The sequence below is a fragment of the Oryzias latipes genome, chromosome 7 (assembly GCF_053564925.1).
Source record: "Oryzias latipes strain Hd-rR chromosome 7, Olatipes_Hd-rR_3.1".
NCBI lineage: Eukaryota > Metazoa > Chordata > Actinopteri > Beloniformes > Adrianichthyidae > Oryzias > Oryzias latipes.
Window position 1 is genome coordinate 15452121 of NC_136243.1, and position 27265 is coordinate 15479385.

Sequence of the window (27265 nt, forward strand, 5' to 3'; positions counted from 1 at the left end):
TGCCATTTTTTTTTACTGACATTTCTGACAGTGGTAATTGAAACCTGCAGTGGCTTTGATATTTCACATAGACTTACACATAGACATAGCTCCATTTCAAGAACCTCACTCACCTGTTTGAAGCACCCAGTCTAAAACTACATTTTAAATTTATGACAAAAGTAGGCATATATTACTAAGAAGAATGTATCTAGTATTTTTATGTAATCTTGAAAACTAAAACTTTTTGTACTGGCCTTTTTTAAAAATGTCAGCATACATTTGATGCCACTGTGCTCCCAAAGTATGGGCAAAACGAACGGGGGTCAATTTTGATTCAGTTGACCTCCCCTTTAAAAGGTTCTAAGATGATGAAAAAGTGTAGCAACATGTTTCCACTGCTATGTCACTGACTGTCGTTTTAGGCTATTGACCAATCAACTTGGATTACATGTCTACGGCTTGCTCATTACTGAGTCCCACTAAAAGCACCTGAAATTTTCCCCAGTGAGCTAGCATGTAATGGAAAAAGTGCTGAGAGAGCACACCTTTCTTTTTACTGGGACGCATCGAGAGTATTAAAGGGATGGCATTGGATGGCATTAGGACATGATGAGTAAAAAATGTCTCCCTTACATCGGGCCAAGAAGCTGATGGGATTTTCATGCTAGACTGATTCTCCGAAGGCATTCAGCAGACTCAGGACATATTTGTTCCCAACGTAGTGCATAGCTAATAGATGTCTTCTGCGTTTTGAAATACAATAAATGAAAAGCATTTTCATTCACCCTTTAAAGTTTTTTTTAATCACACAAGGACATTTTTTATCCTTAAAAAAGAATTTCTTCAAGAATTTGTTAAAGAATTATAAAAAAAAAAAAAATTAGAATCCATGATGCATGGATGTTCTCTTGCTTGTTTTGCTCTGAATTTGATTTATACCATAGCCAATAGTTTCCACCGACCCTTTTGTTCCTTAATTAAGTTAAAACTGTGTTTGCTCTTACAAATATACATTTGTTTAATGTCAACAATGTAAATGTCTTTAAACGCCATATTTCATCTCTGTTTCCAAAATCTCCTCCAATCTCGCCGTTTGTTTTGGCGGGAATCAAAAACACTTTTTTCTGCAGCAGAAATAGCTGTAATTATGTTTTGTTTTTGTTTTTTTTAACTTGTCCTGTCCAACAGCTGGCCAAACAGATGAGAGCTGAAGGCCTCTTGTGTTGAATATATTTTATTTTAACAACAGAGGTTATGAATCTCTCTATAAAGGCGGGGCCTGTCCACACACACACCCAAATGGCACAAACATACCTGTTGGCTCCAAAAGCGTTCACTTGTCAACATTTACACAATACAAATAATGTTCCCACATGCATACCTATGCATTCAAACCAACTAGTGTGGAACATTCCATTCAACCACGCAAAATTTTTGTGCAAAGGTGAGCTAACACCTGTGCTCAAGTGAGTGTTTATGTTCTTCTAAAGTGGATGATGAAATGTAAAAAGAAGGAGGGAGAGTGCCCAGCCATCCCCACACCAAGACCCCCGCCGCAGCAGCAGTTGCCGCCAGAACCCCCCAACACCCGCACGGCAACGGATAGAGAACAACCGCCCCCTGGGCGATCAGATCCGCCACCCAGGCCAGGGCCAGCAGGACCGCCACGGGGGCCCCCAAAGCCAGAGAGCAGAGAGGCATGGGGGGACAGAGAGTGCAAGCTCCAGTCCAACCAGGAGAGCAGACCCCCCCCCAGAGCAAGCACCGGGCCCCAGCCCCCAGGCACCGGCCCTGGGAGAGCTCTCGTCACTGGTTGCCTCAGCTGGAATTATGTTAATCGCATAAACAGTTGAGGAATTATTGTAGCACAAGAATGTCAACTATGGAGCTGAAGCTCCAGTATTAAAGTGTTAAGGTCCAAAACATTAACAGTTACAAATTCCAGTTAGTCATACCCACACACTGTTGGCGGCAAAGCTGCCATACAAGGCGCTAGCTAGACAGAGGCAAGTCAATGGCAAACTGAGAATCAAACCTTTGACCTCCCAATCAGATCTTGACAGCTCAACCTCTACACCACAGCCACCCTGAAGTGAAATTGACTGAGCTTGATAAGTGGAAACAAAGCAAAAGGGTAGATGGAGAGCAGGGTGCCATAGAAATGGTGTTGTGCCAGAGATATTCACTGATCCATGCTGAAACAGATACATTTGATCACAGCAAGTCTCAGGCTTACAGCATAAATACATAATAAACAAAAATTCGGAAACACGTGCATGGTGCATGCATTGTGCATGTGTTTCAGAGGCCTGTGTGTTACCACTACATTGACTGGAGCAGGGCAGAAACATCCATATGGATGGTACTTACGGTTCAGACTTGTTAACATATCTCCGCCTTGCAAAGCGTTACACACCCAGGCAACATGTCGACCAGATTTGATGATAACAAGTCAGGTCTCTGAGGGAGGATTTAATAAGCAACAACTATGATAAAGCTGGATCCATTTATTTGGTCAATTGTTGCTACATGATGCAAAACATTTGTTATGTGTGAAACAAAATAGACACAGTTAAAAAGAAAAAACACAAATTCTCCTCATTTAATAATCCAGTCCATGGTTGTTTAAAACAGTCTTCTGGTTAGCACCACCTGATTGTGGTAAATCTACAGGCTCGCACTGGACTATGATAAGGCAGACTTGGAGCTTGGATCACAATTTCATGTCTTGCAATTAGAACAGCCCCCTTCCCCCCCAACAGTACAGCAAAAACTCGAGGAAGTCAAGAGTGATGAATTAGTTCAGTGATTTTACAGTGATATTGCTCATACTCAAGGCTGCAGGAAATTGCTGTTCCCATTCAAAGAGCTGAAAATAAACCACGAAGAAGTAGCTGAACTTTTGCCACAGCATCCTTTGCAGGCATCATTAACTTTGAACTTTTGTTTGTGTTTATATCAACTTCAGTTCGCCTGCCTGATTTGGACAGAGTGGAAGCGTCCTTCTCTTTTACATGCTCTTTTCCATCTTCTTCGGTGAACTCAACTGGCACATCTCGCTTTTGTGCTGTCGTGGGATGCCTATCCTCAGTACCACCCTCCAGCAACCACGCCCACCTCTTTTTACTGCATGCTATATGTGCCTGCCCTGTCTGAGGCGTTGATAGGTGACAGGTTGTGTGTTATACTGGCAGTCTCAGATATCTGGCATTTGCGGTCAAAAAGAAAGGGCAATGGGAAAATGATAGAGAACACATTGCATAGACACACGTAATGCCAGGAGGCTTCAAGGGTGAAGGGCACAGGAGTCAGCACCAGAAGTTCGGTAGTGAACGTTAATTAGCACACAATTTTGACCTTGACATGCCGCACTTTCCTCCCCATCAAGAGGCAATTGTTACCACAATCCAACACAGAGTGAAAGAAAAGCCTCAGCTGAATGAGATCTATTGATGGCAGAGTGAGCAGTGAAGGGGGACGGAGTCAGGAAAAAAAAAAAAAACACTGCAACAATACTTGACATCCTCCCTCATCAACTCTCTGTGACTTTGGGGTGTCCCACCTTTATTTGGATTCATTTCACAACTTCAGAATACAAAAACACAATCTTCAGTGAATGAGGCTTGTGTTTTTAGATTGTGCGTCTGCATGGTAAGAACCTCTAAGCCCACGCTGTGTAATTAACAGAAGTTTTGTTTGAATAAATTTTAAAAAGTCCCTCAATGACACTTAAAAAAGTTCCCAGAGGTATTTTAATTATGATTAAGAAGTTTTTGACCAAAATCCCACATTGTTTATTTTTTAGCGATAAAGAAACAGTGAAAAGTGACATATTTTTTGGTTCAAAATCAACACTTTTTGAACAATCTGCAGGATGACCAAACAAATGTGTGTACAAGACTGCTGTTTAATAGAATTACACACGAAAAGAACTTTGATAATCCAATGAAAAATGCTTTGAATTACATTATAATTTAGGCTACGTTGCCCCAGCATGCAGCACTGGCTGTGGCTCAGAACTGATTTGAAGCTAGCACATGCAGATTGTTGAATTACCTTGCACAGCAAATAAAATGAAATGCCATAAAGAAAATGACTACTTACAAACAATTTTCCGAATATGTTCGGCCGGTGCTGAACTTTTTTCAGGAGCAAAGAGTTTTTAACTTGTGCAGCGTATTTTCTATGTCACAAATAAGCTATTTTAAAACATTTTTTTTTGTCTGTTGCTGATTTACAATTATTTGAATACAGAAATACTCAGAAATGCAATTTTGAGTTGAATTTTCTTTGTATGTGTCCTACATCATCAGAAAAATGCCAAAAGAACATACAAAAACACATTTTTTATTATTCTGTGACTGTTGTGATTTAAGATCAATTAAATATATCTCCACAAAAATCAATCTTTTTCTAATTTTTGTCATTTTAGTCTGAATTATTCTTAGAGAATTAACACCATATTGGTAAAATACAAAAGAGTTTTTGATGTCTTTTCTTTCCCTCAACTATGACTTACAGATAAGTTTTTCAATTGTGGCTGCACACATGTTAAGTGAGCAATTGGGTCTTTCTCCTTGCTGGCGGCAGGCTGGTTATCCACTGTCTGCACATATATATTCCAGTTTTTTGCTCCTGGGAACAGACCTGCACACCACTATAACAGGGACAGATAGCATTCAACTGTTCTACAGGCTGTGAGAGTGATACAATTCTGGTGAGCGTGACTTTCTGGGAAAATGGTTTGGTATTTTTGGCTGAAATGAAACAGCATGAGCCAGGCTTACACAGCAGGACAGAGAGTTAGCTGCTGGCTTTCGTGCAGACTGGTAATCTGGTATCCATAGATTAGTGCTGCTGTCAGTTTCAAACCTTCCATGTGAAATGCTTTACTTGGAAAAGCAATTTTTTTTATTTGTTTAAGCGGGACAAGATTGAGTGTAGCCCTTAAATTGGGTATAATTGGGGATCATGTTCACATCACTGACAAAAGGAGCTGAAATAGAGAAATTCCCACAAACTACTGTGTTCAATTACGATGTGTAGTCTTTCTACAGAAGATAACAGATACATGCTATTAAAAAAAGTATTTTTTTAGTGACTGGAACAAACAATATTAATTAAAAGAGAAAAAGCTAACAAAAACCCCAGCTTTCTCCAACATTTCAGAACCTGCAACTGCTTTTTATCATATGACAGTAAAATTGAAAGACATACTTTGGAAAAGTTGTTTGCTTTTTAAAAATGAGAAACAAACAATGCTGGATACCACATCAGAGTAACTGCACCCCTGTACTACTATTCTTTAATTTTTGCTTCTAATCTTTCCCCATATTTTTACAAAGACAAGATTTGACAATCTACATGTGTTATATGTACACTAACCATGTTCAAAGTCAAAAAGAGAACATATAATGAAAGACATTGTTTACTTTACTCCAAATATATACACACTAAAGACCCACTGCAATTAAAATGCTGTTTTTGGTGTTTTTAGCACGTTCTTTTGGCATTTTTCTGATGATGGAGGACACATATTATGAACATGAAGCTTATTATTTCTTAATTAAAACCATCAGGAATCAGGAGCAGAGGGAAAAAAATGCCGGTTTAATAAGAGCATATTTGAGAAAATACGCGGAGTGGGCCACAACTGCCTCCTTGCCTCCCTCCCCAATGAGAAGGGGAAGGGGAGTTGTATTTCCAATTAACTACTGCCGCTCTGCAGAAAGTATGTCCGAACAACAACAAAAAATCTAATTTAAAGATTTCTGCAAAATAACAGAATAAATATATTTATTAACAATTACAGATATATTCTTTGTGTGAGGTTTTTTTAAAGTGTTTTTAATTCTTAGATTTCTGCTCAAAGTCCAGCCCTTTTGTAATATAATCTAGACATAATGAAGACCAAAAGTTTTACCAACAGAGCTAAATTCAAAACCCAGTGAAAAAAGTACAGACAGATTCCTAAACATGCTATATTAGAATAACACTGGCCCTTTCCTGGGTTCATTTATGCATTTATCATTTTTTTATAGGCTTTTTTAAATATAATGAAAAAGAAGAGATGGAGGAAAGTGCAAATAATAGTTAGACTCATTACAAGCCTAGTTTATTGTTTAAAAAAATAGCTGTTTACATGCTTGAATTATCCTGGTCAACCTTAGTTAACAATTTATTGTAGAAGCTTCTCTACTTTTCAGCTTTAACTGTGAATATAATGAATTTAGAGCAAGTAGGTGTTGTGGCTCTCTCCACACATTCACTCAACCCCCTTTTAAGCTGTCTGTTCCTGGTATCCTCTTCATCTCCGCCTCCTCATGCAGTGTTTCACTTCTCCTGGAGAACTGGAGCTCAAGGTCACAGTGCCACAGTTGTGGAACATCTAGCTTTCGGGCCAAAGCTACCCCTAATCATCGGAATAAGTCAAGTGGCCCCAACAAGGACGAGTGAGCGTGTATGCAATTTAAATCATGCTATATTTGAAAGCAGCAGCAGAAATATTAACCAGCTGTATTACAGCAACCAGTAAGTGCATTACTTTATGAGATTTTCCATCAAAAATACTTCATGAAGTTAAACGTTGCCTGCATGTTGATAAATCACCTCACAAAAATAGTTCAAATCTATCATCTATTATATTAGCCAATGTCTGTAGAAGTTAATGGGAGTCTGTGTGGAGAGCAAGAGCATTGTGCAGAGTGAGTTGTGTGAGTAGGAAGCCATAAGGGAACTGAGCCATGGCCGTTTGCTCAGCAGAGTACATCAGGACTGACAGCGACATCAAAGAGTGGCGACAAAGCCTTATGATGAGGATGAAGTGTGTTTCTGTGTAGGTGTTGGGGTCACTCTCCAGTCACGGGGTTAATGACTACCAGTATGGGGGAGGCCATCTAATTCTCCCGGTGGCCATTCATAGCATGGCATTTCCGTGTCAGTGCAACAGAGTCATGGATGGGGGGAGTTCAATGCAAGAATTAATGGGTTTAACGCAGAAAAAAATATCCATGCATAATAAGGCATAAGACTTGATTTATACTCACAAAACATGAATAATAAAGCAAAAGGACGGAAAAACGAGGAAAGCCCTGGCCAAAACCCCCGCTGGGAGATAAAAACAAAACAAAAACTGACATACAGTATACTCAACCTCCAACCCAGTATCTCTATATCGCTGAAACAAACCAAGAATAGCAGCGAAGGAGGTAAAGGAACAGCAAGTCTTTCCTCCTGCGCCCAAGTTTATCTCAGTCGAACTGCAAACATTGCACTCTCTTCATCACCTCACTCTGCCTCATCTCCCTGTTTCCCCACTATATCTCTGACTAACACACTTATGTTTATGGTGGCAGACAGGCAAACAAACATCAAAATCAGGTCCCTGGGCAGATGTGCTTCCCAGTGTTCTGCACAGAAAACGGATTGTTCAAATGCTGAATAATTACCATGATAATCATCTCCATCCCACAAGGGCCTGAAAATGCATACCTGACATCTGACATTTGGTACCCATGAATCCTCTCTCAATCTGCATAATCACATTCATACCTAATTTCCATGCTTATGTTTGGAAAAAAAAGAGGGAGGTGAATATTGTGCAACTAGGTGTGGGTTTAGTTAGTATAAAATAACCACAACAGAGTATATCCACATTGGTGCTCAAACAGTGATTAAATCAATCAGTCAGCAGGCTGACAGACAGGGAATATCAAAACATCTGTCACACAACACACAGGTGTGCACACACATACACACCTGGTACTCCCTTGTATATTACTCGATGAAAATATTTTGTCACAGCTTAGAAAATTGGTTCTTTTTTTAAATTTGTTTTCCAGATCAAAATCTATGCTGAATCAGAACATGTATTAGTTGCAGTCATGAGCACATGTCCTCACTGCGTGCTAGGCCTATATTAGAGGTGTCAAAGTCTGTAAAAACCTTGAGGGCCCTAAGCAATACTTGTCACCTTTAGCCTGTTATTATAACTGTAAAAGGACAATTAGACTGTCAGTGCAGTAAATACGTAGTGGATTGTCAAAACAACAAGCCATACGACTTTAGAAGACTTTAACACTCTAAGATTGGGCGCAGAAAAAAAGGTATGGAATCTAGTATAAGTGCAATTTAACACCATAGGAATTCTCTGTGCAACAATTGAACAGGACAGCAGATACATCTATACTCAAAAATTAGCCCTTTTGAGAGTTTCGGAGCTGAATAAATGGGACTTTTATTTTATTCCTTAGCAGAAAAAAGCTGCACACATAAGGCACAGACCAATGAATCAAGGAAAGCTTTTCCAAAGTCTGACCTTCATACCAGCTCTGACAAATCACAATGGACATGCTTTGGCTTGGCAGTATGCAGTCATTGATTGTAACTGTGAAGTCTGCTTTGTATCAAACAGAGATTCAGGAACTAAAGCCAAACTAAATGATGACCTTTGAATGGGATAATGACCCAAACTACTCCAAGTTAATAAAGGTTAGAAGATGGCATTATAAAGTCCACAAATAAATTAAAATTCTATTAGAGAGATACTGTCATTGCTTGGGTGTTTTTGTCAAGGTAACTGCATACAAAATACTTAAATAATCTTAAAAAGTATTAAATAATTTTTAGAGTTTTTGCTTTACCAGCTTATTGTAGTACACAGGAACACAGTGTTTTTTTGTTAATTCCTTAACACTTTTAACTAAGCTAAATTATTACCTCATTCTACATGAAGGGAATGTAAGACTTTCTTAGTTATTTTGGTCAAAAGAGGCAAAAGCAATGATTGACGATTTGACTTTTAAACTACTTGGGTCATTTTCCCTTCATGCTTTTTTGTCATCTAAATAGGAATGTTAAAAAAAAAAACGACAAGTAGTACAATAGTTGTCCTTTATACAAAAACGTATCATGGAAAGTACTCAATGCCCTCGCTGTTGAAAGTAGTTTCTCAGTTGCAGAGCCTCTTTACAGCTTAGTCCAATCAAAACTGTTAGAGAGCAAATTTCTTTTTTTTTTAGTCAAAAGATTTTGCCTGCCATTAATCTTAAGCGTTGTGACATTTTCCAACATGGTCATGGTCTTTTATACAAAGGAGTTTTAGGGCAAGTTTACAAAAAAATAAAATCTTTTTAAATTACGACTTTTAAGTCGTAAATATATGAAAAAGAAAGTCATAACTGTTAAATTACAAGATTTTAACAGTTAAGATTAACGAGGAAAAAACACCAAAGTTTTCCGTTTAGAAAAGGCTTCTTGGTGCAAAATGTCGAAACGGAGTGAATCTCACAAATCTTGCTCGAGGCATTTTTCTTTTACAGCTCTATTCCGATTTATATAATTCTATCCGAGCACAATTATTAATTTCTCCTTCATGATCTCTTTTTAAACAGTTGGCAGTTTTGTGTATTAAAAATTACGTTATTTGTCACTACCAAATCTGAGTCCCTGATTGGTCAAAGTTCAACTGATTTACCTTTCCAGCTCCAGTTTTTACATTTTTCTTTTCCAATTTTTTTGTGATTCCTAAAACATCAGGTTACAAAGTCGTGAAATAATGAAAATGTATTAAGCAGCCAGACATAAGAAACATGTTTGTACTTGTTTAGCATAGCATGATTTGCTCTGAAGGTACACCACTCAACCCCCCACCCACGCCCCCTCCCATCCTCAGTAAAAGCACATGGCCCACTCAAACACTAACAGCTCTTCAGAGCAGCTTGGCTTCAGCATGAGCTCCAGTCCCTTTCACTCTGAGTCATGCTGTGATGGGACGAGGGTCCAACCTCTCATAGTTCCTCAAAAGCACAGTCACTCATACAAAATCTGACTAGCAGCCAGATCCATTCCTGTAGCTTTTTGTTGCTTCCACCTGAGAGAAAAACCATTAAACTGTGATGGCCAGTCATTTCCACGGTGGCTTATGGTGGGTTTTATTAGAGAGGCTCAAACACAGGGTTGCCCCACGGAGGATGATCTGATGTGGTCTACCATGGGGTGCCTGGGTTTTAATGCAAGCCCTCCCCATTTCTTTGTTTCTCGTTATTGAGCTAAACAGAATTAAGAGCTTTTCAACTGGGAAACTTTTTTTTCCCTCTGTATTCGCCCTTTTGAACAACCTGAGGGGGATTTTAACATGCTATTACCCTTTGACACAGTGCTGTTATTAGAAGTAGGAGAGTTGTGAGGTATTTAGCCCAGGCTTCAGACAGTGAAATTGAATGCAGGAAAAGACCTGTGCTCTCCAGCGAGAAGAGATGGAGAGGGTGCCTGGGGGCAGCGGGGCTGGAAGGCCCCAGCCTGGGCCCTGTCCACTGCAACCTGCCAGACACAGCCTGAATCCCATTTATTCCCGGTGACCTTAAATAAAATGCTGGCTACCCCTGTGGGCCCCATGTGAGGCTAAAACCAAATGGGCTGTGTTCTCCATTCTTTCTACCCCACTGGTAGAGAAAATGAGCTTTATCTGTGGGGGAACTCGAAGCCATGTGACTAAATGCCCCCTTCCCTGCATGAGCTTCCCCACAAACCCCATTTTGCAATTAATCTGCAAAGCTGTCGGCGTTTAATTACTGGTGTTTGGTAATAGCGCACTCTAATGTGAGAGCCATTTATGATTTATTTTTCCAATGTAGTGTCACCACAGCAACATGAATGTTTGCAGTGTTTCTGAACACCTTAAACACGGTTTTATAGCGATAAACTTCCTTATCATCAAAGTGTTGGGCGCTCTCTCATCCTGTCCACGTTCTCCAAGGTGACATGGGGGCTGTCAGACAAAGGTGCTGCTTAATTACTGCAAAGGAAGCGATAAAGGAAACATGGAATCCTAGTTGATTAAGTCAGGTTGTTAAACCAGTGGGCGGTGACAAGTATTTGAGAGGTGAGAAATTGTTAGATTAAACTCAGTGTGTGTCTCTCTTGGCTGTCAAGGACTTGCAGCGAACAGTACAATGGAGCACAGTCATCTAAAACTCTGGTACATGAAAAAATAAAATTAAAAAATAGTCAAAAGCAGTCCATGCAATATATTAGTTAATAAATCATCTCGTTAGGACAGAGTCAGTGGACTAGAAGTAGCAATTTCATACCTAGTTTGTACTTTCGTGCCTCAAGATCAAGCATGGCCTTTGTTGTTCTGCACTTTATTAACTGCAACATTTAATTTTTGTGTGCACACAAATAGCTAGGGAAATTTATCAACAGCTGTAAAACACTACTTTCAGAGAACCATCAAACAACTTGTCTCTGCATTATTGTCCCACCAATTTCTCTGACATGTTCAAGATAGCTTCTTTTGCATTTTCCGTCCAAGCTAATAAAACTGTCAGCTGTTTGTGACGCGTATCCATGCGAGGTTCTGGTGGTTTTCAAGCAGAGCCAAAGTCTGCATCAGCAACTCTAATTAAAGTTGAGTTAATCACAAATAGCTGGATGGGGCCACAATTGAGGCATATGTTAAGAATGAATTACTAATTAGAGCGGCAAACAGCAAGAGAAGTCCCAGACTGCTTGAGAAGTCTCTGCACGTTACTAATATATGAAAAAGGTATAAACAAACAGCAATCTGGTTGTTTAGCTCCTCCATCCCACTTACAAGGATCCAATTATGGCAGATCCCTGGAGCCGCCAATACAATCAGGCAAGAATAAGTTGGAGTTATGATTAACTGTGAAGGCCACACATTTTCTGTGGCTCCTCCAGACAGAGGCGACTGCTGGGCCCATGTGAACCCTAAAGGCTTCACTCCCAAAGCGGAGAGCCTAGCAGAGGAGATCAGATGGATGCATTAAGAGAGAAAACAGTACAAGCCTCGGATACTGGATTCAGTGCTTTAATATTCTCACTTTAAATCTCCAGAGGGTTTGGTTCCACGGAGCACACCACACCTTGCAGTATAACTCAGGATTAACACTTTAAAGCACTTAAACAGTGCTCATGGCTCTATATGTCTCTGATGAGTTAGGTGAACGCACCAGTTTTTTGGATAAGCCAGAGTATGCGGTAGATTTTGAGGGTGACGACTAAGTTGCCCGACAGCAGAGGGACAAAATGCAACCAGTTTCCCCTCTACTCAAAACCAGAGAAGCGCAGGAGCTACAAATCTTTGTTGACAGCATTTTGACCACCACTGTTAGCTTTTGAGTGTTGAACCCCCACCGGTGAATACAAAAGCGCAGGTAGCTTATGTCAGCAGAGTGTCTGTAGAAACAGAATCCTTCTATATCAAACCCTCCCCAGTGAAGCCTGATTTCCTACATCCAACTGTGCTTTTCGCCACACTTTCAGCAGCAATTTCAGTGTGCAGCCGAGAGGTAAGCAGGGCGATGGATGAACTGTGCTTTTTTGCCATTTATCATTCAGCGCTGGAGGTCGTGTACAGTTAGCCATCTGGATCACAGGGAACTGTACAATATTTTCCCTCATATCAGACTGTAAGGAGCAGGTGAGCAGGGGAGAGAAGGAAGCAGGTGGCAAGCCTTTTTCCGTGTCAAAGATAGACTTGAAATTCATTTCTTTTTGTTAAGAGAGAACATCTGCAAATGCAACTTGTGCACTGTGTTGGTACTGGTGTTGGGTAAATTTCAAGATAATTAATTGTTGCTGTTCTTCTGCTGTCTCCCCACAGGCACCATGTGCTACACTTTTGTAAACACAAAAGTACAGGGGGAGCTCTCAGATCATCAGCAGCAATCCTGCGTTAACGAGAAAGACACCTACAGTCACACCACTGGAGGTGAACAGCGTGATACAGGCGGTGCTGCACACACAGTAAACGCACATGCGAACAAGAAGCTCTGCAGGTGGGAAACAGCAAGACCCAGCTTTAACCTTAACCTGTTCATTGCTGTCTGAGACGCTCATGACAAGACAGCCTGCCAGGATTGCCTTTGTTTCCTTTCGTCTCAGTTAGGAAGTTCCGGTGTTGTAGAGGCTTCTTACACCACTTCGATTACAGACACTGATTAGTTGCAGTCCTTGTTCCACCAGGAGGCTACTCAACCTTCAACTGGTTCCAGCTTTTCACCCTTTGATCTAATCTGTATTTTCCTCCAGCCTCACTTCTTGTTTGGTCTCAGGTATAATGTGACCGATGTGAGTGTGTGTGTTTGTTTTTAACTACACTGTTTTAGTACAACAGCACTGGGCAGCCAAGTCTTCACTTCCTTCCCCAATGATTAATATGTAGGCTTGCTGTTGGGCTGTAGGGGGAAAAGGGGAGGTTGAGATTGGAGATTTGTTTGTGGTTTAATTAGTGCAACCCTGGCAAATTCTCCAGCTATAATTATGGCCAGTGTTCTTACTGACCTTTCTGTTTTATTCACGCTTGCATGTTTGGCTTTTATCTGATCATGTTTTATTCAGGATCTCCGTTATGTTCTGTTCAGCTAATGTCCACTGCTACTGTTGCAAAAAGATAAAATAAAAACTGAAAAGGGAAAAAAAAATCCCTTACAGGATGGCCCAATGACACTTCAATCCTTTATCATTTTTCTTTGAATCCCCTCCCCATCTCCTCTGAAATTGCAAGGTTCCTCTGTGCAGAGATGAGGCCAAAATGCCACTGCCTGAGAAGTTTGTCCAGAAGGCAGGAATCCATTTTTATAAACATGTCATTCTGTTTGCTTTCATAAAATCAGAATTTTCACAGACTGAGAGGGAGGGGGGAACAACATATGAATGCCTTGCCTGTACCAGCTGCCCAATGTAAATTAAAACCCTTTTTTTTTTGCTTTGGGGTGCTGTTTTCCATGTTCCAAATGTAACAAAAAACAGACAGATAATAGCAAAACATTTAACTTTTACAGTGCTGACTTCACAAATGGTGTTCAACTTGGATTCTTATCCTGAAAAATCTTCCATTATTACAGCTGCATTTCCCTATTCTTACGAGATATCAAAATTCATAGCTTTGAAAGAGGAAACAGATGGAAATTTGCTGTTTCCATTACACTCCACATCATGCTACATATGCAGCCAATGAAGCTACAGACGTGTTCCTAATGTGTATGCATGTATGCGCAAACTATAGAATACAAAATCAACATTGGAATATGAGAGAGGGACCAGCACTGGGGGGGGCAACAGTATGCTGCCAGGGCCCCTGTGGTGAGGCAATGGCATTCTGTTTGCAGGCTTTTCTTTAGTGAAAATGCTTAAAATGAGCCAAACGAGAGCAGTGCTTATCCAGCAAAATTGCTGCTAGATGGAGCAGAAAGTGCACAAATTTTCTATGACACCCCAGTAATGAGGTTTTATAGTAACCCTGGCACTGAGTGGAAGGGCTATGTGGTCCTCTTCTCCTAAACTCAGTCAGCTCTCCCTGCACTCTGAAAAAAAAAGTAGTTTGTGGCAAAACACATAACAGGGCAGCCATTCAGTCTGCACTCCTTTTTATATCAGGAGTTAACTTAAACTTAAATAATGTTCTTATTCGCACAAGGAACATAAATTTCTCTCCTCGTCTTGTTGGCATGAAACTGCTTGCTTTTCAACATGTCTTGTTGTCACCGGAGCCCAGACGGCATTTTCTAAAAACTGAAGTCAGTGAAAGCATGCACACACTTCTTCAGTGCATCAGCTCTTCCAAGTTCAATGTGCTTCGTCTCATTGTGAATTTTGTTTGTTTTGTGTTTGTCACAGCAGGTACCCATGGCTTCGCTTTTCTTTTTCATGTTTACTTGCGTCTCTCTCTTTCTCAGGGCAGGTTGGTGCTCCCTTAGCCTGATTCTGCTGCAAGTCACTTTCTGTTGGCGGATTGCCTTGTTTCTGTCACGGATGTTAAATACTGAGCCAAAGTTAAGATTTAATGAGAACTGCACAATTCTGTACCAAAACAACTTCCTATCAATTAGCATTAGATGCATACAATTATAATAAACTGTGCTGAACAGAATTGTTCTTAATGAAACTGGATATGAATTTAATAAAGCAGTTTAAATAGAATCAATTATAAGATGTCTGAACTTTGATTATAGTGGAATTAAATATTCTACTTTTGCAGTTAAGCTTCTTGAATATTTAGGTGTGAACTTTAACTATAATCACTTCACTAAATTGAACCAAAATGGTTGTCCATATAAAACGTTTAGGTTCTTAGAGATTACTTTAAAATAGCTTTTTTTTACATAATTTATCAGCACACAAACTCTGATTTACCACTTAGCTTGACTGTGCAAGAATTTGCTGATTACAATATGGATTAACAACATACTCTTTTGTGTATTGCTTCTAGTTTGTACTAATAAAAATGCCCCAAAATCCCTTTGTTTTTTTCTTATTTATTTCTAGCATTTTTCCTTTACATAACACTAAAACACTTTGATGGATTAATCTGAAATAAAAGAGTAACGTAAATGTATCATTTCAATTCACCAGGAATTGAGGGGAAATGTGTTTTGACAAAAGAAGCAGAATGTGTAAGTTGCAGCCCTTAATCAACCTAATAAATCTTTTACACACCTTCTGTGCATCCCAGCTAATAATTTGTATAACCTGACAGCAGCTAAAATCACATTAACTCCTATGCCACAGCTGTTATTTTCATACATCTGATGTAAGAAGTTGTCTAGGCTTCTGTAAAATTTATGTCTCTGTTTTGCTTTAGAGAGTGTGCGCCTCCAGAGAAATTCTTCTTCTCCTTAGGGAAGCCAGTCTGGATGTCCCCCCCTCCTTCCCCACCCCCACCACCCATTAAACTGTCTGCTGATTTTAATGACGGTGAGGGAAGCTGATGTGATTCGCCATTATTGAAGCCTGCACCCGCTGCACCTGCTGAAAATAGTCCTCTGAAACCCGCTAATATGTTTCTTATTAAGGTATTACTTCTGCCTAATCCTCCTTTTCTTTGAAACAGTACGTGCCCCAGGTAATAAGAGGACAAAAAAGACAAGACGGGAAAATGGCAAGGAACACCTGGTTTGTAGGGCATTCCAAAAGAGTTATGAAATATTTTCAAATAGAATTGCATTCCAAGTAATTTCACTTAAAAACATGATCAGAATAATTGTTGATAGAAATGTAATTCAAATTATTTCATTTTACATGAATTACCAGTATAAAATAGTTGTCTGTTGCACAAAATTGCGCGGATGAAAGTGAACCTTTTTTGATTACTCTCTTTGCTCTCTGTTTGATCAGAGTCTCCCTGAAGACATCTCCCACCCAGAATCCTGAGTGCCTGAGGCAGTGGTCCATGATGCATGGCTCTATATCCTAGAGCTAGAAAAGGTCAGCCATGGGTGTTTGTGAAAGCCAGCAGAACTGCTCATTTCTGACCGGTTTTTGTATCATGCAATACAAAAGCAAATGCGCTCCATGGCCTACCACTGACATGCGACACCCCCCCCCCCCCCAAAAAAAAAAAAAAAAAACCAACAACAAAAAACAACAAACCTATTGAAGATAGAAGTGAGGTTATATGTTGGTGTTATGTGAGCAGAGGTCAAGTCATCACAGGCTTGTCATTACCTCTGTTTTTGTGCATCCATCAGGATAGCATCCACCAAGTTATTTTAAGGGAAGCACATCGCCAGGGAGCTTTGCAAAGTCAGCAACTCTCTGATGAATTAAAAATGTATGCTTGGATGGAAATAATCTCAGTATACATCATAATTATTACCTTAAAGGGAAATTTATCATGTTAAAAGATTAAAGCTATTTCTGGAAATGATCTTAGGATTTTAATAGTTCATTAAATATGATATCTGCTTTGGAAACATGTAACCGTTGCATCTCAAGCAATTTAGGCCTCTTTTCTGTGTAATCCATCTAAAAGGCTGGGATTTAGCCTGCACTTTCTGACAAACATGAGGCCAATCACAATGCATTAGGAATCTTTTCTTTTTGACAACACATCAAAATGTGACCTTTAAATGATTCTTGTTACCAGGGATGCTGAACAAGAAAATCAATAGGGATGCAGCTAGAGAAGAGGAATTAGCGCAGTGCAAATTGATCATTCCAATTCATTTTCATCCAGGTCTGAAAAGCCACAAATACACATCTATTCTGACCACAAACTGCTTTTAACACATCAGAGGAGCCTTTGAGTAGGGAAATATGACAAGCTCAACACATTTCTCTGTTGCAAAAAAATAAAATAAAACAATAGGGGAGGAGCAAGAATCCTGACTGACAGTCATCTCTAATGATAAAAAGCCTGTTTTTCCTTTTCTTTTTATTGCTTCTCTGTGCTTTTTATAGTGTGCCTCAGTTCCGCTGCCTCTTTTCACCACAGGGAATACGCAATGGCAGAGCTCATTGCCTGTTTCACACAGTTTATTGGTCCATCAAACTGCAAAAACAAATACATTAATCATCAGAAAACACTGATAGATCATTAATTGTTGTACCTCACTGTTGATGTCACACGTTGTTGAATCCTATCACAGATAATCACCGCACTTTGGTGGAACTTCATTAAACAGACCACTTTTTGATGCAAAGTCTGAATGTGCATGTTCACAGTCAAAGAGATAAAAGACAAACAATCTTTTCATTCCTTTGCAAGACTCTTTCTGAAAACATTAAAAGGCATATGTGCGGAAAAAGAAAAAAAAAAAAGAAAAGCTGTTTTCCCACTTCCCGCACGCAGCTGAGATTTGGGAGCGTATTACCACAGAAATGGCAGAGCTCAACAGATAACTGTGATAACAAAGATAGCAAATCTGGCAAATGAAAAATGGCACTTCTCCTCTACATAGAGATACATCAGTGTTTATTAAATCAATGCCAGACAGAGGAATCTGAAGGTAAAATAATGAACCACTTATAAATGATCTTTGCTTCGCTGGGCCTTACCTGATCAGGGTGTTCAGGGACCACCAATGCAATGCATATTAGAGGGAGGTCTATTAATCCTAGTGCTTGCTCATAGCTGACTATAAAATGGTTGAGTCCTCTAGGACTTGCTAGACTCATTCTTTATCATTTTTCAGCACTAAAAAAAAAGTCTGCCACACATCTTCCATTGATTGGGTGTGAAAGTTTGGGTTTTCTGTGCATTTCGCCCACAAGAGTGTGGATATTTCATTACGGAGTTCTGGGACACCTTTCACACAGCATCCATGGCAACTGAAGAGACTGCTCTCCCTCTAGAAATGTGCTTTTAATTGAGTGACATCCAATCAGGGAGTGAAAAACGGCAGCAGAGTTAACAAAACAGGTCAACAAGAGACAAGGACTTCCAGCTGAAACCTTCTACCCAGCACAGAGATTAGTTGTTGAAAGTTCTTGGCCGAATCAGTCTGCTTTTAATGAGTCTGCAACTTTGGGTGAATTCTTCACAAGATCCTTGGCTGAATGTGTGATTGCAAATCACGAGCCATTTTTAAGACTAGGGTGGAGAGGAGGCATGTCTTTGATGTACCGATATTACTGGAGCTGAGAGGTCTCAAAAGCTATGCCTCAACACATATTATGTAGGTTTTAAAGGAAAAAATTCCCAGAGTCATCTCTTTTGTTCCCTTTTCTTTACTATGTTTTATGCAGCATAAGGCATGGGCATCTCCTATTTTCGGTCTGAAGCATTATTTGTGCTTTAAGCTTTTAAAAAGAGAATTTTTCTCCTTCTTTTCTAATGTTGAATCAGCACACAGTGGGACACAATCAGCTCCCCTCAACCTAAAATCATCAGCAGTGACAGCAGTCTGGAGTGACACATATAGAGAGAGGGGGTAAAGGCAGAGTCCCAGTAAATTATCTGCCTGCGCTTTGGGGAATCATTGGAATTCATGATCTTTTCTCAGTATGCTAACAATAATCTTCTGCTAACTCTGTCTCGCACATCACTAAGCATAGCAAACACTTGTCTTCACAGAGTCTCAGGCTGCCTCTCGTCAACATGCAAATTTCCGGCCTCCGTCCCACTTTGTATTACAAGTGTGCCCTCAACCTTTTCCAATCACTGTTTCCCATGCAGCTGTATGAAAATAAAACTGCGTTCATCAGTGGCTTGATACATTGCATCTTCCTCACAGAGGATTTTACTTTGATAAATTTTTGAGCTGTAAACAACTGGCAAATGGGCTTTTTCTGTTTGTTGAATGCAATGAGACACATTCTAATGGTCTCTAAATGGCTTTGCCAAACAAATTCTCCACTCAAGAAGCATTGATGTCCTCACAATAAAAAGGAGAACAAGTTGCTTTTGTTAAAGAGGCTTCAATAAATGCTTCTCAAGGACAAATAAAACTCCATTTAAGAACACCTTCTGTGTTCCTTGATGTTCTGCAACAGACTATTATTTGGAAAAGCCTTTTTAATTGATGCTTCAGATTTCCATTCATACCGACACCTTAGCAAGATTTGATTTAAGCACAAAAGGGATTTGTTTTGCTTTTTTTCTAAATCTGTTCTGAGAGACAAAATTCTCTTTGGGCACGGTAAAGTTCAAGCCTTGGAAGCTGAATTGAAAAGTGAAGAATAGAAAAGCAGATGCTTCTGATGTAATCCCTTTGCACCTCAACCATAAAAAAGTGTTGAATTTCAGATAAGTTCCAATGACAGCAAATGATGAGACCACCATGCGCTTCTATCCATTATGTAACTTGTTGGTTGAATGCTGTATGGCATTCAACCCTTTGTTTTCCTCTTACGCTATCTTCCGCCGTTTTTCGGCACTTAACTCCTTCTACAATTTTCAACCTATTTTAACCATTCAACTATTAAACTGTTCAGCTCTTTCAGCTTATTACTGCTATGACTTTTGGTTTTTCAAATCCTTGAACTTTTTAAGATATTCCAGGATTTTCCATGATTTTTTCTCCATTGAAATACATGGAGAATTTTTCGTGCAGAAGTTCACAGTTAAACTTCTTCTACAATCTTTCACCTATTTTAACCATTCAACTATTAAAATGTTCAGCTCTTTCATCTTATTCCAGCTATGACATTTTGTCCTTCAAATCCTTGAACTTTTCCAGATAGTCCTGGTTATTCCCGGATTTTCCAATATTTTTGCTCCATTGGCCACACCTTTGCTTCTTTAAACAATTGTAACTTTAACATTCTTTTGGCTAGAGACACCGTTCAAACATTGAAATGTTCACAAGGTTTTGGACTTCAATATAAGGCTCAAAATTATTATGGGATGGCAACACCACCTACAGTTTGGCGGCCATTTTTTGCCAAAATGTGAGGCAATTTTAAACTTCTTCAAACTTTCACCTATTTCAATCATTCTACTATTTCAATGTTCAACTCCTTCAGCTTATTCCTTTCGGCTATTACTTTTGGTCCTTCAAATCTTTGAACTTTTCAAGATATTACAGGATTTTCCAAGATTTTCGCTCCATTTAAATACTTTGAGAATCCTTGAAAACCTTTGGTTCTTTCAACCACTGTAACTTCAACATGCCTTTAGCTAGAGATACCGTTCAAACGTTAAATTGATCACAAGGCTTTGGACTATAAAATAGGTTTAGAAATCATTATGGGATGTCGACACAACCTACTGTTTGGTGGCCATTTTTTGACCAAATCTGAAGCAAATATTGCATTTAACTTCATCCATGGCTGGAACTGAACATATTGAAATTCACTGGATCTGGACATATAAGGAATGTGGGCGTGGTTAGCAAACAAACTTCGTTGCTATGGACGTCCAAAGGTTTACTTTTTCTGATTTGTCTGAAACTGATGGTTCGTCATCCCCAGGCGACCCAAACATAAAATGGTTGCTATGGAGATAGAAATAATAGAAAAGCCGCCATTTTGAAAAAAGTGGATTTTCTATCAACTTAGACATGTAGCTTTTACCAATATGATACTCTCAAACAATGTGTTTTTTTGAGTCGGTTGATGATGCTGATTCCAATGCTAGCACTTTTAGCCATTTTAGCAACATCTTCAAATTTTCAACAGTTCAGCCATTTTTTCAACAATTTCAGCTTTAATGCTTAACTCCTTCTACAAATTTTGACCTATTTTAGACATTCTACTATTACAATGTTCACCTTTTTCAGCTTATTCCTACTAGGACTTTTGATCATTTAACTTTTCAAGGTTTTTCCAGTACAGTTCAGACATTTCTTCAGCAAATTTAGCTTTCATTCAGCAGTACAGCATTCAACCCTGCATTTTCTTCTGGAAATGCAGCTCCTTCTAGTTTTTTTTAGTGTTTCACTTGTTGTGTTTAATATCTTATGTTTCATGTTCTAATGATTTAAATACCAGGTCAGAAACTCTTGGCAATCATGTAAAACATTTGACTTGAAAACGAGTTACGGCGTGTGCAATTAAGCTGTCGGAACATGTCTTCATTAACATTCGGACAGTAATCTAGCCACTGTTTTGTGATTGCAATTACATTTTAAAATGCCTGGAAAGCAGCGTGTCTTATCAAGCTCGCCATATTATTACGGAAGCATTTCATCTGCCTCACCTCCGGCGTGAAGCTTTGATGGTGTCAAGTGGGAGACAGCAACCAATTAAAAGAAAATCAGTCAAACAACCTGGGGTCAAATCTCAAGATGCTCCCAATCACTCATAATTTCCTGTTTTTGCCTTCTGACTACCCTCTGATTGGAGTCTGATAAGCCGGCATGTGCTGTGGTCAATGCACAAAAGCCAATTGTATCACACCAACAACAAAGTGTGATTGTTGCTAAACGTTGTACTTATCTTTTGTTATTCTGATTAGGTCCGGTGACTTATTGAGCATGGCCGTTGGGAAGATTTTAGTCATAATGGCTGTACTCCAATTGATTTTAGGAATGTGGAAGCTGCCTGATGATAGGCATGCGTGCGGCACAGTAGTACTGATAGTATTTCTGTGCACGTCGTCTGCTGTTAGTCATTGCTGTGTTCAGACGAGGGATGATGTTTACTCTGCTGAGACAAGCAAGTCTACTGCTCTGGGTTGCAACCTTGTGACTTCCTTCTCCCTCCTGCTGCCAGCTCCTCTAACGTCCAGCCCTGGCCCTGCCACGCCATCAGCCCACAGGCTTTCTGTTTTTGCTTAACACCTTCCCACAGCCACAACTGGGATTTTTTTTTTTTTTTTTTTTTTGCAATAAACTTGGTGAAATAAAATAAATAAATAAAAGGAAATGAATCCAGTGCATTCTGTCTCCCTGGTGGGTGTTCAGGTGTTATTTCAGGAGATAATAGCATAATGCACACAAGGGGACGTGATGACTGCAAGACTCGCTGTGCCACATTTCTTTCTTTTTGTCTTTAGGTTTCTTGTGTTGTCACTTTCAAACATTACCTCCACCCACACAGGTACCAAAAAAAAAGGAAGGAAGGAAGAGAGAGAAAAAGGCATGGTGAAAAGGGCTACACAATTTCTAAAATTGGGAGTTGAAATTTAGGGTAATTCATTCATTCATTCATTCATCTTCTTTACCGTTTATTCCCTTTCGGGGTCACGGGGTTGCCGGAGCCTATCCCGGCCACTTGGGCGTAGGCAAGGGATGCCCTGGACTGGTCGCCAGTCTGTCGCAGGGTAGAATATCGTCAATCATACATCCTTTCGCTCTCACACTCACACCTATGGACAATTTAATTTAGGGTAATACTTTTTTAAAATGTGTGAAAATGTGGTTATGTGTTTTATCAAGCTAAGATGATGAAAACACATGACAGAGTAAAAGGCAGAAATCAAAAACATCGGCAAACAAAAGTAACAGTTGGCTTGTGGGATGAGAAAAAATAACATATTCCTGGAGGGCAAAAAAGTAAACAGCAACAAAATGAAGAAGCATGAAATTTAAAAACCATCGACTGAATATGAGAACTGGACAGAGTGAGTGTGACATCACCCATAGAAAATGGCTTACTCCATGGCCTACTGAATTAAGTCAAGTCATTCGGCATTTTTTTGCGATATGAATGTCCCTCTATTCCAGGGATGGGCAATTCCGGTCCTCGAGGGCCAGTGTCCCTGCAGGTTTTTGGTGTTTCCTTGCTTTAACACAACCATGACAAACATCACAGTGTCATCAACAGAGTTGTGCAGACCTTGGTAATGTGGGGATGATGATTGTTAATTAAAATCAGGTGTGTTGAAACTGAGAAATATCTAAAACCTGCAGGACACCAGCCCTTGAAGACCGGAATCGGACACCCCTGCTCTAGTCAGTAAACAGTGATTGGTTTGAGTCGATATGAGTCAACACTCCTATAGCAACCACTCTCGCCAGTTAGGAGTGAGCTTGCTGGAAGACCACGCCCCTACCACTTGAAAGCAGCCTCGGGAGAATCCTAATCAAATGATTTAAACATCCAACACAGACCACATACTTTTATTGAGGCATCTGGTTGGCCATTTTATAAATTGAATAACTTGCACTACAGAAAAAAATATTATGAAAAATTAGAATAAGGTGACCATATTATATAAAGGTAGCAGTGCAAGAATATTTATTCTGCAAATAGAATGACTGAGATTCAGCTGTTTATTTTTCAATAGAAGACTATGTAATTTTGGCTTATTGGATCAGCGGTTACCAGGGGCCGTTCAGTCCAGTTCTCTATACAGTAAATTACATAACCAGAAAAACAACTAAATCAAACTTTGAGAAATGTTTAACAATTAAAAAAAGGTAACCGAAATAGACAGCAAAATAAATCATGGAAATGAGTGAGTTTCTTAATGGCAAAAAGGTTTAAATCAATCATAAATCATCAAATAAAAAATGAAATGGTTACCAAGCGTATGCAGGAGGTCAGGGGTCAGAGGTCAAGTTCAATATAAACACGGAAACCAATATGGCGTCTGCACGGATGTCTCTGGAAGAAATAAACAAGGAGTTGAAGTAAGTACACTTCACTGTAAGTGCTGTTTAAGTCCTACATCTACTTGACAATATGTAGCACTCAAATATTAATGTGACACAATGCTGTAGTAAGCACTGATTCACAGCAGTGCAACTGGAGCTGCTCAGTTTTCTTAAGTGGTGCCGGGCTATTTCAGAGTTTACTGAATCAAAGACACACTTATTCCAGCCCTTTAAAGCAATGGAGGGCATCTTTTTATCCTCCTATAACCATGTCAAGACTATAAATTAGAGTTTGCTCATTTCCAAACCTCTCAGCAAAATTAGGTGGACTAAGCAAGACACCAATGGAATGCTAACACACACTCATGATTTATGCGTCATGATTTCATACCTATCTCTTCTTCTAAGGTTACACACATACAGTATTCTATACGCACATTCAGATCCTACAACAAAGCCGACTCTGGTAAGACAAAGAGTATGTCAATTTTTCCCCTTTGTTTTACACTCCTAAAAAAAACAGAAAGACAGTAAAAGAAATTCTATAGTGGAACTAAAAAATGGTCTGCAAAGCTCCAGCAGCAGAAACAACAGAGGCATTACTCTTTGCCAAATGAACAAAAACTACACAAACAGCTGTGCAGGCCAGGCAGAAAGTATTCATCTATTTAAGTCTGCACATTTGGTTATGAATAAAATGCTTTGCCTTAATTTGATATTGTTTGTACAAAGTGGAAAGCATATGCACCATTTCAAATATGCTACTCTGGGACTTTTTGGCAAATCGCACTAAAATAACAAAATCTCCAGCTTCTGAAAGTATTTCTGGAGTTTTATTGTTTAAAAAGCTGCTCACATGATCCCACCGATAACTGTGAAAAGGGTTACAGATGACTCAGCTTATGTTAAATGTATTGGAAGACCCAAAAAAACCACAAATAAAGATCTTGATCTCCCAAACATGTATTGGGAAAATATGAACAAATAGAAAAGAAATGAGACAAAGGTGAACAGCTTTGTTTACAACGAAAATGGGGCCAACTCAACTGAAACATGAATTTAAAAAAAATGGCTAGGCTGAAACTTCACATGGCAAGAAAAAAGGACATCAGAGAAATGTGTGTTTCTTCAAAAAAGATGCTGCAAGATCCTTTGCACAGTTTGAACATGAAATCGAAGCAACATCAAATGTAACACAGCAGCTCTGTACATATTAGGCCCCGAGGCAACATATCAGCACTAAAACAGGAAAGGAAATACCTTTCAAAACAAGTAGCTTTCATAGGTACCTAGCAGCCTAAGATCACGCACTCCATCTTAAATTAAATGTAGTTTGGCTTCTTCTGTTGTATACCAAAAAGCAATAGAAGACAGTTGGGATCTTCCTGCATGTGGGTGATTAGCTCCACAAAGAGAAATCCCGCGCAGTAGCCTCAAACGTCATCAGAACTTTTTGCCAAGAAGGCAACATAGCTGTTATAAAGCAATAAGAACTGCCTAGCGCTACGACACAGCTTTAATCGCAGCGTTTTCCATCCCTTATTAATTCTTGACCATTGTGGATAAGCAAAAAAAAGTTTGATCAAACCGTAGATCTTAGGGATAATTGCCTTCAGTGAAAAGCACCACTTTTAAGAATAAAGAATCCATACTCTTTTATAAAGTTTCCCCTACAGTATGTAACACTGTAATTTCTTGAGAGCAAAATATAAACGTTTCTACTCCGATCACAACAGATTTAGTCAATAAATGCCCATTCTCTTGCAACCGAAACCCATAATAAAAATAAAAGTTTTCTAAGTGGCCTGTGGCTGTAAAATTGAAACACTAATTTTGCCTCTATCCTCCAATCATATATTATCCGGGCGTTTGTATCTGCTTTGTGGTAAAAACAGCGAGCAGAGGGAAGACAGAGCGGGAGCTGATGACAGGGATTCATGGTTGCTCTGAATGCAGACATACTGTTCCAGCGTCTCGCCTCTCTCCCAAAAAAACATATGAAAAGCTTCAAAGCCTGGAGATTTACGCTTTGGAACACATCTTCTGATTATATCCAAAGCTCCATCTTTATTTATTTATTTATTTGTTTTAGAGCGGGGTAAAAAGAAACAAACAAAACATCACCTGTGAATCGAGAAAGCCTTTTTGCAGGAGGTTTTTGCACCTAATCCCTTTCATTTCAGGTCAGTAAAATATTAGTGCTTTCTTACTGCTCTGATGGTCAAATCACATTTCAAAGATTCTGTGTGCCTCTCATCAGAAAGAAGGGAGAAAAAAAAAAAAAAGAGAGGGCAGTGGGGAGCTCAAGCAATCCCCCATCTATTCCAGAAGAACCAATCATCAAAGACAAATTACAGTACACTTCACTGGGATATGCAAATTACAAATTAGATGCAAGTCATCAAAAGATCAGCATTGCAATATTTTGCATCTACAAATTGAAAATGTCTGCTTTCAGATCTGATTTTATTACCACCATTGCATAAAAGGAAAAACATGAGCCACTTTAAAGAAAACTGAATGCATAAAAATGTTTCATGCAGGAAAAAAGCCTGTCTAGTCCAAAAGAAAGAGACAAAACTACAGCAGATCATTACAGACGGAGCAAGAAAGTGTTGACGTGTTCTTTTGTAACTGATTCTCTGAGAGTACAGCTAATGAATATCCTCTATGGCATCGTCTTCAGAGACACCTGAGATCTCAAATTGAGCAAGAAAATCTTTTTCAGAAATGCTCACGCTTGCAGACAATCAAATGGATTCAATTAGCAACACCTAGCTGCTATGTCAGAAATGATACTGAAGGACAAAGAATATACCTAATGTATTTGTTCCACGAAACCACATTTATCCTTATAGTGTGCAGTTAAATGTTAGGTAGCCATTCTTAAAAACTGCAGTGTGCACGTTAAATCAAAAGAGTGACTTATCTTGCTTATTTTTGTACCTCAAAATTTAACACTGAGCTTGCTGTAGACTTGACAGATGGCTTAACAACACTCTAAAGTGGCCGTCGTAGGGGCAGTTGCGGCTCAATTGTTAGACTTTCTTCCAGTCACAAGATTACAAGTGTCATCCCAAGCCGCACCACATAATATGTGTTACTGGGCATGACAACAAACCCCCACACTTCCACTGATGCATCTATTGGAGATAAATGTAGAGGTGTATTTAAACTGTCAGGCTTTTCAGCATCCATTTTCCCAGCACGTCAATATGAAAAAGCCTCATTTTCACCTTGATGTTAACTTCACCGATCAGCTGATTCTTTAGAAAGTTCCAGAGATCCCTGTTGATGCTGCATTTTATTATAGGGTTTATTATTTCTATTTACAATACCAGGTCTAAACATGTTGAATGTCTAAGTGTGTTCTGTCAGTTGTCTTTTTTTTATAAGCATGATGAAAAATTCAATAATTTACAAGAAAAACGGAAATTTATATTTAAAAAATGGATTTCCTACAATGTTACACATTCCCGAAAAATCTAGGAAGTTTAACCCTTTAACACCTGAGCTGTCACTGGCGACAGCAAAGAGGCTCTTAAAACTACCGTTAC

At 39.3% G+C, this 27265-nt stretch overlaps 1 protein-coding gene across 5 annotated transcripts in view; it reads right to left on the reverse strand.

The window, feature by feature from the left end:
• Positions 1 to 27265, reverse strand: part of camta1a (calmodulin binding transcription activator 1a) — a 357406-nt gene that overhangs the window by 242983 nt on the left and 87158 nt on the right. The window contains exon 1 of one of the 5 annotated variants that reach the window (XM_078950302.1): positions 23638 to 23709. The exons of the other annotated variants lie outside the window; for them this stretch is intronic. The gene's annotated coding sequence lies outside the window, so the exon portion shown is untranslated. Of the gene's footprint in view, positions 1 to 23637; positions 23710 to 27265 lie in introns of those variants that run through there. 5 annotated transcript variants of the gene reach the window in all.